This window comes from Syngnathus scovelli, unplaced genomic scaffold, assembly GCF_024217435.2.
Source record: "Syngnathus scovelli strain Florida unplaced genomic scaffold, RoL_Ssco_1.2 HiC_scaffold_49, whole genome shotgun sequence".
In the NCBI taxonomy this organism is placed as follows: Eukaryota; Metazoa; Chordata; class Actinopteri; order Syngnathiformes; family Syngnathidae; genus Syngnathus; species Syngnathus scovelli.
Genome location: NW_026061592.1, coordinates 85,135 through 97,500, shown reverse-complemented (window position 1 = coordinate 97,500; position 12,366 = coordinate 85,135).

Below are 12,366 nucleotides of genomic sequence, written 5' to 3'. Positions count from 1 at the left end.
AGCCCCGGCCTCCAGCTTCCACCAGGTAATAGGACCGGGCGCGCGTAAAAGCTGCGGCCGGGCCTCGCGGAAGGTCCTCGGGCATCCAGCGAGATCACACGGCCCCCACCGGAGGCGGCTAGCGCCTCCGTAGAGTAGTACCGGCCCGTGGAAGCGGCCGCCCGTCAGCCTGCGTTGCCGCTGGTCGAAAAATGCACTAAGTGCCAAACCCCATTCATTTACAACGGCGTGTCCGCCAGAGGGCGCACTTCCCCCGGCGGACCAGCCGGCGGGGCTCGTTAGAGAGTGTATCCGCCTGGCAGTGCCTCCTGGACGGCCTGTATTCCGGACCGCGACCGCTAACTTACGGGAGCCTAAACGGCCCGCGGACCAGCCGGCGGGTCCTCCGTGAAAGCCTATCCGCCTGGCGGTGCCTCCTGGCCGGCCTGGATTCCGGACCGCGACCGCTCACTCGCGGGACCCTAAACGGCCCGCGGACCAGCCGGCGGCTCCTCCGTGAAAGCCTATCCGCCTGGCGGTGGCTCCGGGCCGGCCTGGATTCCGGACCGCCACCGCTCACTCGCGGGACCCTAATCGGCCCGCGGACCAGCCGGCGGGACCTCCGTGAAAGCCTATCCGCCTGGCGGTGCCTCCTGGCCGGCCTGGATTCCGGACCGCCACCGCTCACTCGCGGGACCCTAATCGGCCCGCGGACCAGCCGGCGGATCCTCCGTGAAAGCCTATCCGCCTTCGCCGGTTCCCCGGCCGGCCACGGGTGGCGAGAATCCGGCCTCCTCGCCCGGAGCGCGCTTCGACTTGGGCGAAAAATGCACCAAGTGCCAAACCCCATTCATTTACAACGGCGTGTCCGCCAGAGGGCGCACTTCCTCCGGCCGGCGGGGCTCGTTAGAGAGCGCGTCCGCCTTGGCCGGTTCCCCGGCCGGCCACGGGTGGCGAGAATCCGGCCTCCTCGCCCGGAGCGCGCTTCGACTTGGGCGAAAAATGCACTAAGTGCCAAACCCCATTCATTTACAACGGCGTGTCCGCCAGAGGGCGCACTTCCTCCGGCCGGCGGGGTCCGGCCGGCGGGGCTCGTTAGAGAGCGCGTCCGCCTTCGCCGGTTCCCCGGTCGGCCGCGAACGGCGAAAAGCCGGCCTCTTCCCCCGGAGCCCGGTGGGCGAATTTTTTTTTTTTTTTTTTTTTTCAAAGTGCCAACGGCTCTCGCGCCGCGCTGCGTCCGCCTTCGCCGGTTCCCCGGTCGGCCCGAACGAGCGAAAATTCGGCCTCTTGCCCCGGAGCCCGGTCGGCGAATTATTTATTTATTTATTTATTTATTTATTTATTTATTTATTTATTTTTCCAAAGTGCCAACGGCTCTCGCGCCGCGATGCGTCCGCCTTCGCCGGTTCCCCGGTCGGCCACGAACGGCCAAAAATCGGCCTCTCCCCCCGGAGCCCGGTCGGCGAATTATTATTTATTTATTTATTTATTTATTTATTTATTTTTCCAAAGTGCCAACGGCTCTCGCGCCGCGATGCGTCCGCCTTCGCCGGTTCCCCGGTCGGCCACGAAGTATTGCGCATGATTATACGCGATGTTAATATTTATTTAATTATTAAATAAATACATACATGTGTTTATTAATAATATACGCGATGTTAATATTTATTTAATTATTACCTATATTATGAATAAACTAACGGTGATTTTACACGATTTGACTACATACGTGACCGTGAGATAGTGCCGAGGGCTCCCGCGCCGTCACGCGTCCGCCTTGGCACGGGTCGCCCGCGGCAGCGAGCGTTCGGCTCGCGGGGGTCCGCGGGGTGTTATTAGGGAGTGCGGCAGCCGTGCCGAGGCTCCGGCCGGCCGCCGGAAGTCCCGCGGGGGAGCGTCGGAGCTCCGCGAGGCCGGCCGGGGGAGCCTCTTAGTCATCGCCCGCGCTCGCGGTGGTCCCCGGTCGCTTAAAGTGCCACGGGAGGCGTAGCGATGCGAGTGAGTGTGCGCCAAGTGCGAGAGGCGGTGCTGCATTTACGCGCCGTGTCCGCGAGAGGGAGGCAATTCCCCGTTGCGACCTCCGGGAGATCAGCGGGCCGTTCAAATCGCTTAGCCGGGGTGCCGGGAGCCGAGTTAGGAGGGGGGCGCGCGGAGAACCGGCCGGAGGTCCCCTGGAAGCTCAGCGGGACGTGGGAAACGCTTGGCCGGGGTGCCGGAAGCCTCGGCCGGCTTAAAAGTGAGGAGGAAAGCGCGCGGAGAACCGGCCGGAGGTCCCCTGGAAGCTCAGCGGGCCGTGGGAAAAAAGCTCAGCCGGGGTGCCGGAAGCCTCGGCCGGCTTAAAACGTGAGGAGGAAAGCACCGGGAGAACCGGCTGGAGGTCTTCTGGAAGCTCAGCGGGCCGCCGAAAACGCGTAGCCGAGGTGCCGGGAGCCTCCTCGGGCGTCAAAAGTGAGGAGCGACGCACCCCCGAGAACCGCCTGGGTCCTCCAGCCACCGTTGAAAAAGACGTCGAGTCAGGCTACCTTAAGAGAGTCACAGCTACTCCCGCCGTTTACCCGCGCGGAGCGTCATCGCCTCCGCGAACCGTCAAAAATAAATAAATACATGAATAAATGTCAAGTGAGCCTACCTTAAGAGAGTCGTAGTTACTCCCGCCGTTCGGCCGCTCAAAGTGTCATCGGAAGCGGACCCACGCAAGTAAGTGTGCGCAAAGTGCGAGAGGTGGTGTTTTTACTCGCCGCGTCCGCCAGAGGGAGGCAATTCCCCGCCGCGACGGCACGGGCAGCTTCCGAGCGTCTCCCCGAGCGCTCGGAAGTCCGTGCGGGGGGGAGATGAGAGCCGTGCGAGGTACCAGGTGGAGCCGGACGGCGCGGTGCTTCCAAGCAGCCGATCCGCTGGGCTTGGAGCTATTTTCGGCCGCCGGAGGTCCCGCGGAGGAGCGTCGGAGCTCCGCGAGGCCGGGGAGCCTCTCGGTAATCACCCGGGGCCGGCGGAGCGTTATTCGGCCGCTCTGCGCGCGCGCGCACGGCCTCCCGGCGGTGCCGGGGGGTGGTGCGCGAGCGCGCCGGCCGCCGGAGGTCCCGCGGAGGAGCGTCGGAGCTCCGCGAGGCCGGGGAGCCTCTCGGTAATCACCCGGGGCCGGCGGAGCGTTATTCGGCCGCTCTGCGCGCGCGCGCACGGCCTCCCGGCGGTGCCGGGGGGTGGTGCGCGAGCGCGCCGGCCGCCGGAGGTCCCGCGGAGGAGCGTCGGAGCTCCGCGAGGCCGGGGAGCCTCTCGGTAATCACCCGGGGCCGGCGGAGCGTTATTCGGCCGCTCTGCGCGCGCGCGCACGGCCTCCCGGCGGTGCCGGGGGGTGGTGCGCGAGCGCGCCGGCCGCCGGAGGTCCCGCGGAGGAGCGTCGGAGCTCCGCGAGGCCGGGGAGCCTCTCGGTAATCACCCGGGGCCGGCGGAGCGTTATTCGGCCGCTCTGCGCGCGCGCGCACGGCCTCCCGGCGGTGCCGGGGGGTGGTGCGCGAGCGCGCCGGCCGCCGGAGGTCCCGCGGAGGAGCGTCGGAGCTCCGCGAGGCCGGGGAGCCTCTCGGTAATCACCCGGGGCCGGCGGAGCGTTATTCGGCCGCTCTGCGCGCGCGCGCACGGCCTCCCGGCGGTGCCGGTCGCCTCCGCGAACCGCCAAAATAAATGTCAAGTGAGCCTACCTTAAGAGAGTCACAGTTACTCCCGCCGTTTACCCGCGCGGAGCGTCATCGCCTCCGCGAACCGTCAAAAATAAATAAATACATGAATAAATAAATGTCAAGTGAGCCTACCTTAAGAGAGTCACAGTTACTCCCGCCGTTTACCCGCGCGGAGCGTCATCGCCTCCGCGAACCGTCAAAAATAAATAAATACATAAATAAATAGTCAAGTGAGCCTACCTTAGGAGAGTCGCAGTTACTCCCGCCGTTCGGCCGCTTAAAGTGCCACGGGAGGCGTAGCAATGCGAGTGAGTGTGCGCCAAGTGCGAGAGGCGGTGTATTTACTCGCCGTGTCCGCGAGAGGGAGGTAACTCCCCGTTGCGACCTCCGGGAGAGCAACGGGCCGCCGAAAACGCTCAGCCGAGGTGCTGGAAGCCTCGGCCGGCTCGCAAAGCGAGGCGCGAGGCACCGGGAGAACCGGCTGGAGGTCCCCTGGAAGCTCAGCGGGCCGTGGGAAACGCTCGGCCGAGGTGCTGGAAGCCTCGGCCGGCTCACAAAGCGAGGCGGGAGGCACCGGGAGAACCGGCTGGAGGTCCCTCGGAAGCTCAGCGGGCCGTGGAGAAAGCTTAGCCGGGGTGCTGGAAGCCTCGGCCGGCTCACAAAGCGAGGCGCGAGGCACCGGGAGAACCGGCTGCAGGTCCCCTGGAAGCTCAGCGGGCCGTGGAGAAAGCTTAGCCGGGGTGCTGGAAGCCTCGGCCGGCTCACAAAGCGAGGCGCGAGGCACCGGGAGAACCGGCTGGAGGTCCCTCGGAAGCTCAGCGGGCCGTGGAGAAAGCTTAGCCGGGGTGCCGGAAGCCTCGGCCGGCTTAAAATGTGAGGAGGAAACCGGCTGGACGTCTTCTGGAAGATCAGCGGGCCGTGGAAAATGCTAAGCCGAGGTGCTGGTTGTCGAATAAGGCTCCGCCATCTCGTAGAAGGTGCTAATAAAGTTCATATCCGCTCGGCTGGAGGTAATTGGCCAGCGGACCGGCCGGCGGGACCTCCGTGACCGCCTATCCGCCTGCCGGTGGCTGCTGGCCGGCGTGCATTCCGGGCCGCGACCGCTAACTTACGGGACCCTAAATGGCCCGCGGACCAGCTGGCGGGACCTCCGTGACAGCCTACCCGCCTGGCGGTGGCTGCTGGCCGGCGTGGATTCCGGGCCGCGACCGCTCACTTACGGGACCCTAATTGGCCCGCGGACCAGCTGGCGGGACCTCCGTGACAGCCTACCCGCCTCCCGGTGGCTGCTGGCCGGCGCGGATTCCGGGCCGCGACCGCTAACTTACGGGACCCCAATTGGCCCGCGGACCAGCCGGCGGGACCCCCGTGACCGCCTATCCGCCTTGGCCGGTTCCCCGGCCGGCCACGGATGGCGAGAATCCGGCCTCCTCGCCCGGAGCGCTCGTCGGCTTCGGCGAAAAATGCACTAAGTGCCAAACCCCATTCATTTACAATGGCGTGTCCGCCAGAGGGCGCAGTTCCCCCCGCGGACCAGCCGGCGGGACCTCCGTGACCGCCTATCCGCCCGCGCTGGTTCCCCGGCCGGCGCGAATTCCGGGCCGCGACCGCTAAATTACGGGACCCAAATTGGCCCGCGGACCAGCCGGCGGGACCTCCGTGACCGCCTATCCGCCTCCGCTGGTTCCCCGGTCGGCGTGGATTCCGGACCGCGACCGCTAAATTACGGGACCCAAAATGGCCCGCGGACCAGCCGGCGGGACCTCCGTGACCGCCTATCCGCCTCCGCTGGTTCCCCGGTCGGCGTGGATTCCGGACCGCGACCGCTAAATTACGGGACCCAAATTGGCCCGCGGACCAGCCGGCGGGACCTCCGTGACCGCCTATCCGCCTCCGCTGGTTCCCCGGTCGGCGTGGATTCCGGACCGCGACCGCTAAATTACGGGACCCAAAATGGCCCGCGGACCAGCCGGCGGGACCTCCGTGACCGCCTATCCGCCTCCGCTGGTTCCCCGGTCGGCCACAGATGACGAATATTCGGCCTCTCGCTCTGGAAGTCCTGCCGACTTAGCCGAAAATTTTCTAAGTGCCATCGGCTCTCGCTCGGAAAAGTGTCCGCCTCGTCTGGTTCCCCAGCTCGGCCTCAGAATTCGAAAATTCGGCCTCTCTGAGGTACCAGGGGTAGGCTTTATGTACTTGGTCCCCCCAGTTAGTGTACTCATCACTTTACCCCCCTTTCGCAAAATATAGTCGGCACGTATGTGCAGAACTGTTTATTTTCATTTTAAAAATTTTCTAAGTGCCAGCGGAAGCTGTCACACGAACTGTCCGAGCTACCACGGTGCCCATCCCGGGCAGTGACGGCAAAAGGCCGATGTGTGTTTGATGGAAGTCTGAATAATTTCTAAGTGCCAACGGCTCAACCGCCGTAAAGTGTCCGCCTCGGCTGGTTCTCCATGTCGGCCCGAACGAGCGAAAATTCGGCCTCTTCCCCTGGAGGTCCGGAACATTTTGGCGAATATTTTCAAAGTGCCAACGGCTGTTCCGCCGTAAAGTGTCCGACCCGGCTGGTTCCTCCGGTCGGCCCGAACGAGCGAAAATTCGGCCTCTTCCCCTGGAGGTCCTGTGAAGTTTAACGAATATTTTCTAAGTGCCAACGGCTGTTCCGCCGTAACGTGTCCGACCCGGCTGGTTCCTCCGGTCGGCCCGAACGAGCGAAAATTCGGCCTCTTCCCCTGGAGGTCCGGACGACTTTGGCGAATATTTTCTAAGTGCGAACGGCTGTTGCGCCGTAACGTGTCCGACCCGGCTGGTTCCTCCGGTCGGCCCGAACGAGCGAAAATTCGGCCTCTTCCCCTGGAGGTCAGGAACATTTTGACGAATATTTTCAAAGTGCCAACGGCTGTTGCGCCGTAAGGTGTCCGACCCGGCTGGTTCCTCCGGTCGGCCCGAACGAGCGAAAATTCGGCCTCTTCCCCTGGAGGTCCGGAACATTTTGGCGAATATTTTCAAAGTGCCAACGGCTGTTCCGCCGTAAAGTGTCCGACCCGGCTGGTTCCTCCGGTCGGCCCGAACGAGCGAAAATTCGGCCTCTTCCCCTGGAGGTCCGGACGACTTTGGCGAATATTTTCTAAGTGCGAACGGCTGTTGCGCCGTAAAGTGTCCGACCCGGCTGGTTCCTCCGGTCGGCCCGAACGAGCGAAAATTCGGCCTCTTCCCCTGGAGGTCCGGAACATTTTGGCGAATATTTCCTAAGTGCCAACGGCTGTTGCGCCGTAACGTGTCCGACCCGGCTGGTTCCTCCGGTCGGCCCGAACAAGCGAAAATTCGGCCTCTTCCCCCTGGAGGTCCGGACGACTTTGGCGAATATTTTCTAAGTGCGAACGGCTGTTGCGCCGTAACGTGTCCGACCCGGCTGGTTCCTCCGGTCGTCCCGAACGAGCGAAAATTCGGCCTCTTCCCCTGGAGGTCCGGACGACTTTGGCGAATATTTTCTAAGTGCGAACGGCTGTTGCACCGTAACGTGTCCGACCCGGCTGGTTCCTCCGGTCGGCCCGAACGAGCGAAAATTCGGCCTCTTCCCCTGGAGGTCCGGACGACTTTGACGAATATTTTCTAAGTGCCAACGGCTGTTCCGCCGTAACGTGTCCGACCCGGCCGGTTCCTCCGGTCGGCCCGAACGAGCGAAAATTCGGCCTCTTCCCCTGGAGGTCCGGAACATTTTGGCGAATATTTTCTAAGTGCGAACGGCTGTTGCGCCGTAAAGTGTCCGACCCGGCTGGTTCCTCCGGTCGGCCCGAACGAGCGAAAATTCGGCCTCTTCCCCTGGAGGTCCGGACGACTTTGACGAATATTTTCTAAGTGCCAACGGCTGTTCCGCCGTAACGTGTCCGACCCGGCCGGTTCCTCCGGTCGGCACCGAACGAGCGAAAATTCGGCCTCTTCCCCTGGAGGTCCGGAACATTTTGGCGAATATTTTCTAAGTGCGAACGGCTGTTGCGCCGTAAAGTGTCCGACCCGGCCGGTTCCTCCGGTCGGCCCGAACGAGCGAAAATTCGGCCTCTTCCCCTGGAGGTCCGGAACATTTTGGCGAATATTTTCAAAGTGCCAACGGCTGTTGCGCCGTAACGTGTCCGACCCGGCTGGTTCCTCCGGTCGGCCCGAACGAGCGAAAATTCGGCCTCTTCCCCTGGAGGTCCGGACGACTTTGGCGAATATTTTCTAAGTGCGAACGGCTGTTGCGCCGTAACGTGTCCGACCCGGCTGGTTCCTCCGGTCGGCCCGAACGAGCGAAAATTCGGCCTCTTCCCCTGGAGGTCCGGAACATTTTGGCGAATATTTTCAAAGTGCCAACGGCTGTTGCGCCGTAACGTGTCCGACCCGGCTGGTTCCTCCGGTCGGCTTGAACAAGCGAAAATTCGGCCTCTTCCCCTGGAGGTCCGGACGACTTTGGCGAATATTTTCTAAGTGCGAACGGCTGTTGCGCCGTAACGTGTCCGACCCGGCTGGTTCCTCCGGTCGGCCCGAACGAGCGAAAATTCGGCCTCTTCCCCTGGAGGTCCGGAACATTTTGGCGAATATTTTCTAAGTGCGAACGGCTGTTGCGCCGTAAAGTGTCCGACCCGGCCGGTTCCTCCGGTCGGCCCGAACGAGCGAAAATTCGGCCTCTTCCCCTGGAGGTCCGGAACATTTTGGCGAATATTTTCAAAGTGCCAACGGCTGCTCCGCCGTAAAGTGTCCGACCCGGCTGGTTCCTCCGGTCGGCCCGAACGAGCGAAAATTCGGCCTCTTCCCCTGGAGGTCCGGACGACTTTGGCGAATATTTTCAAAGTGCCAACGGCTGTTGCGCCGTAACGTGTCCGACCCGGCTGGTTCCTCCGGTCGGCCCGAACGAGCGAAAATTCGGCCTCTTCCCCTGGAGGTCCTGTGAAGTTTAACGAATATTTTCTAAGTGCCAACGGCTGTTGCGCCGTAACGTGTCCGACCCGGCTGGTTCCTCCGGTCGGCCCGAACGAGCGAAAATTCGGCCTCTTCCCCTGGAGGTCCGGAACATTTTGGCGAATATTTTCAAAGTGCCAACGGCTGTTGCGCCGTAACGTGTCCGACCCGGCTGGTTCCTCCGGTCGGCCCGAACAAGCGAAAATTCGGCCTCTTCCCCCTGGAGGTCCGGACGACTTTGGCGAATATTTTCTAAGTGCGAACGGCTGTTGCGCCGTAACGTGTCCGACCCGGCTGGTTCCTCCGGTCGTCCCGAACGAGCGAAAATTCGGCCTCTTCCCCTGGAGGTCCGGACGACTTTGGCGAATATTTTCTAAGTGCGAACGGCTGTTGCACCGTAACGTGTCCGACCCGGCTGGTTCCTCCGGTCGGCCCGAACGAGCGAAAATTCGGCCTCTTCCCCTGGAGGTCCGGACGACTTTGACGAATATTTTCTAAGTGCCAACGGCTGTTCCGCCGTAACGTGTCCGACCCGGCCGGTTCCTCCGGTCGGCCCGAACGAGCGAAAATTCGGCCTCTTCCCCTGGAGGTCCGGAACATTTTGGCGAATATTTTCTAAGTGCGAACGGCTGTTGCGCCGTAAAGTGTCCGACCCGGCTGGTTCCTCCGGTCGGCCCGAACGAGCGAAAATTCGGCCTCTTCCCCTGGAGGTCCGGACGACTTTGACGAATATTTTCTAAGTGCCAACGGCTGTTCCGCCGTAACGTGTCCGACCCGGCCGGTTCCTCCGGTCGGCCTCGAACGAGCGAAAATTCGGCCTCTTCCCCTGGAGGTCCGGAACATTTTGGCGAATATTTTCTAAGTGCGAACGGCTGTTGCGCCGTAAAGTGTCCGACCCGGCCGGTTCCTCCGGTCGGCCCGAACGAGCGAAAATTCGGCCTCTTCCCCTGGAGGTCCGGAACATTTTGGCGAATATTTTCAAAGTGCCAACGGCTGTTGCGCCGTAACGTGTCCGACCCGGCTGGTTCCTCCGGTCGGCCCGAACGAGCGAAAATTCGGCCTCTTCCCCTGGAGGTCCGGACGACTTTGGCGAATATTTTCTAAGTGCGAACGGCTGTTGCGCCGTAACGTGTCCGACCCGGCTGGTTCCTCCGGTCGGCCCGAACGAGCGAAAATTCGGCCTCTTCCCCTGGAGGTCCGGAACATTTTGGCGAATATTTTCAAAGTGCCAACGGCTGTTGCGCCGTAACGTTCCCGACCCGGCTGGTTCCTCCGGTCGGCTTGAACAAGCGAAAATTCGGCCTCTTCCCCTGGAGGTCCGGACGACTTTGGCGAATATTTTCTAAGTGCGAACGGCTGTTGCGCCGTAAAGTGTCCGACCCGGCTGGTTCCTCCGGTCGGCCCGAACGAGCGAAAATTCGGCCTCTTCCCCTGGAGGTCCGGACGACTTTGACGAATATTTTCTAAGTGCCAACGGCTGTTCCGCCGTAACGTGTCCGACCCGGCCGGTTCCTCCGGTCGGCCCGAACGAGCGAAAATTCGGCCTCTTCCCCTGGAGGTCCTGTCAAGTTTAACGAATATTTTCTAAGTGCCATCGGCTCTTCCGCCGTTACGTGTCCGACCCGGCTGGTTCCTCCGGTCGGCCTGAACAAGTGAAAATTCGGCCTCTTCCCCTGGAGGTCCGGAACATTTTGGCGAATATTTTCTAAGTGCCATCGGCTCTTCCGCCGTAAGGTGTCCGACTCGGCCGGTTCCTCCGGTCGGCCTGAACGAGCGAAAATTCGGCCTCTTCCCCTGGAGGTCCTGTCAAGTTTAACGAATATTTTCTAAGTGCCATCGGCTCTTCCGCCGTAAGGTGTCCGACTCGGCCGGTTCCTCCGGTCGGCCTGAACAAGTGAAAATTCGGCCTCTTCCCCTGGAGGTCCGGAACATTTTGGCGAATATTTTCTAAGTGCCATCGGCTCTTCCGCCGTAAGGTGTCCGACTCGGCCGGTTCCTCCGGTCGGCCTGAACGAGCGAAAATTCGGCCTCTTCCCCTGGAGGTCCTGTCAAGTTTAACGAATATTTTCTAAGTGCCATCGGCTCTTCCGCCGTAAAGCGTCCGACTCGGCTGGTTCCCGATGTCGGCCAGAACAAGTGGAAATTCGGCCTCTTCCCCTGGAGGTCAGTTGAAGTTTAACGAATATTTTCTAAGTGCCAACGGCTGCTCCGCCGTAAAGCGTCCGACTCGGCTGGTTCCCGATGTCGGCCAGAACAAGTGAAAATTCGGCCTCTTCCCCTGGAGGTCCGTTCAAGATTAACGAATATTTCCTAAGTGCCAACGGCTGCTCCGCCGTAAAGCGTCCGACTCGGCTGGTTCCCGATGTCGGCCAGAACAAGTGAAAATTCGGCCTCTTCCCCTGGAGGTCCGTTCAAGATTAACGAATATTTTCTAAGTGCCAACGGCTCTTGCGCCGAAAAGCGTCCGCCTCGGCTGGTTCCCGCGGTCGGACACAAAATGTGTCAATTCGGCCTCTCTGAGGTACCAGGGGTAGGCTTTATGTACTTGGTCCCCCCACTTAGTGTACTCATCACTTTACCCCCCTTTCGCAAAATATAGTCGGCACGTATGTGCAGAACTGTTTATTTTCATTTTAAAAATTGTCTAAGTGCCAGCGGAAGCTGTCACACGAACTGTCCGAGCTACCACGGTGCCCATCCCGGGCAGTGACGGCAAAAGGCCGATGTGTGTTTGATGGAAGTCTGAATAATTTCTAAGTGCCAACGGCTCAACCGCCGTAAAGTGTCCGCCTCGGCCGGTTCTCCCGGTCGGCCCGAACGAGCGAAAATTCGGCCTCTTTCCCTGGAGGTCCGGAACATTTTGGCGAATATTTTCTAAGTGCCAACGGGTGCTCCGCCGTAAAGTGTCCGCCTCGGCTGGTTCCCCCGGTCGGCCAGAACAAGTGAAAATTCGGCCTCTTCCCCTGGAGGTCCGGAACATTTTGGCGAATATTTCCTAAGTGCCAACGGCTGCTCCGCCGTAAAGTGTCCGCCTCGGCCGGTTCACCCGGTCGGCCAGAACAAGTGAAAATTCGGCCTCTTCCCCTGGAGGTCCGGAACATTTTGGCAAATATTTCCTAAGTGCCAACGGCTGCTCCGCCGTAAAGTGTCCGACTCGGCCGGTTCCCCCGGTCGGCCAGAACAAGTGAAAATCCGGCCTCTTCCCCTGGAAGTCCGGCCGAGTTAAGGCAAATATTTCCTAAGTGCCAACGGCTGTTCCGCCGTAAAGGGTCCGACTCGGCTGGTTCCCGATGTCGGCCAGAACAAGTGAAAAATCGGCCTCTTCCCCTGGAAGTCCGGCCGAGTTCGGCGAATATTTCCTAAGTGCCAACGGCTGTTCCGCCGTAAAGAGTCCGACTCGGCTGGTTCCCGATGTCGGCCAGAACAAGTGAAAATCCGGCCTCTTCCCCTGGAGGTCCGGAACATTTTGGCAAATATTTCCTAAGTGCCAACGGCTGCTCAGCCTTAAAGTGTCCGACTCGGCTGGTTCCCGATGTCGGCCAGAACAAGTGAAAATCCGGCCTCTTCCCCTGGAAGTCCGGCCGAGTTAAGGCGAATATTTCCTAAGTGCCAACGGCTGTTCCGCCGTAAAGAGTCCGACTCGGCTGGTTCCCGATGTCGGCCAGAACAAGTGAAAATCCGGCCTCTTCCCCTGGAAGTCCGGCCGAGTTAAGGCAAATATTTCCTAAGTGCCAACGGCTGTTCCGCCGTAAAGAGTCCGACTCGGCTGGTTCCC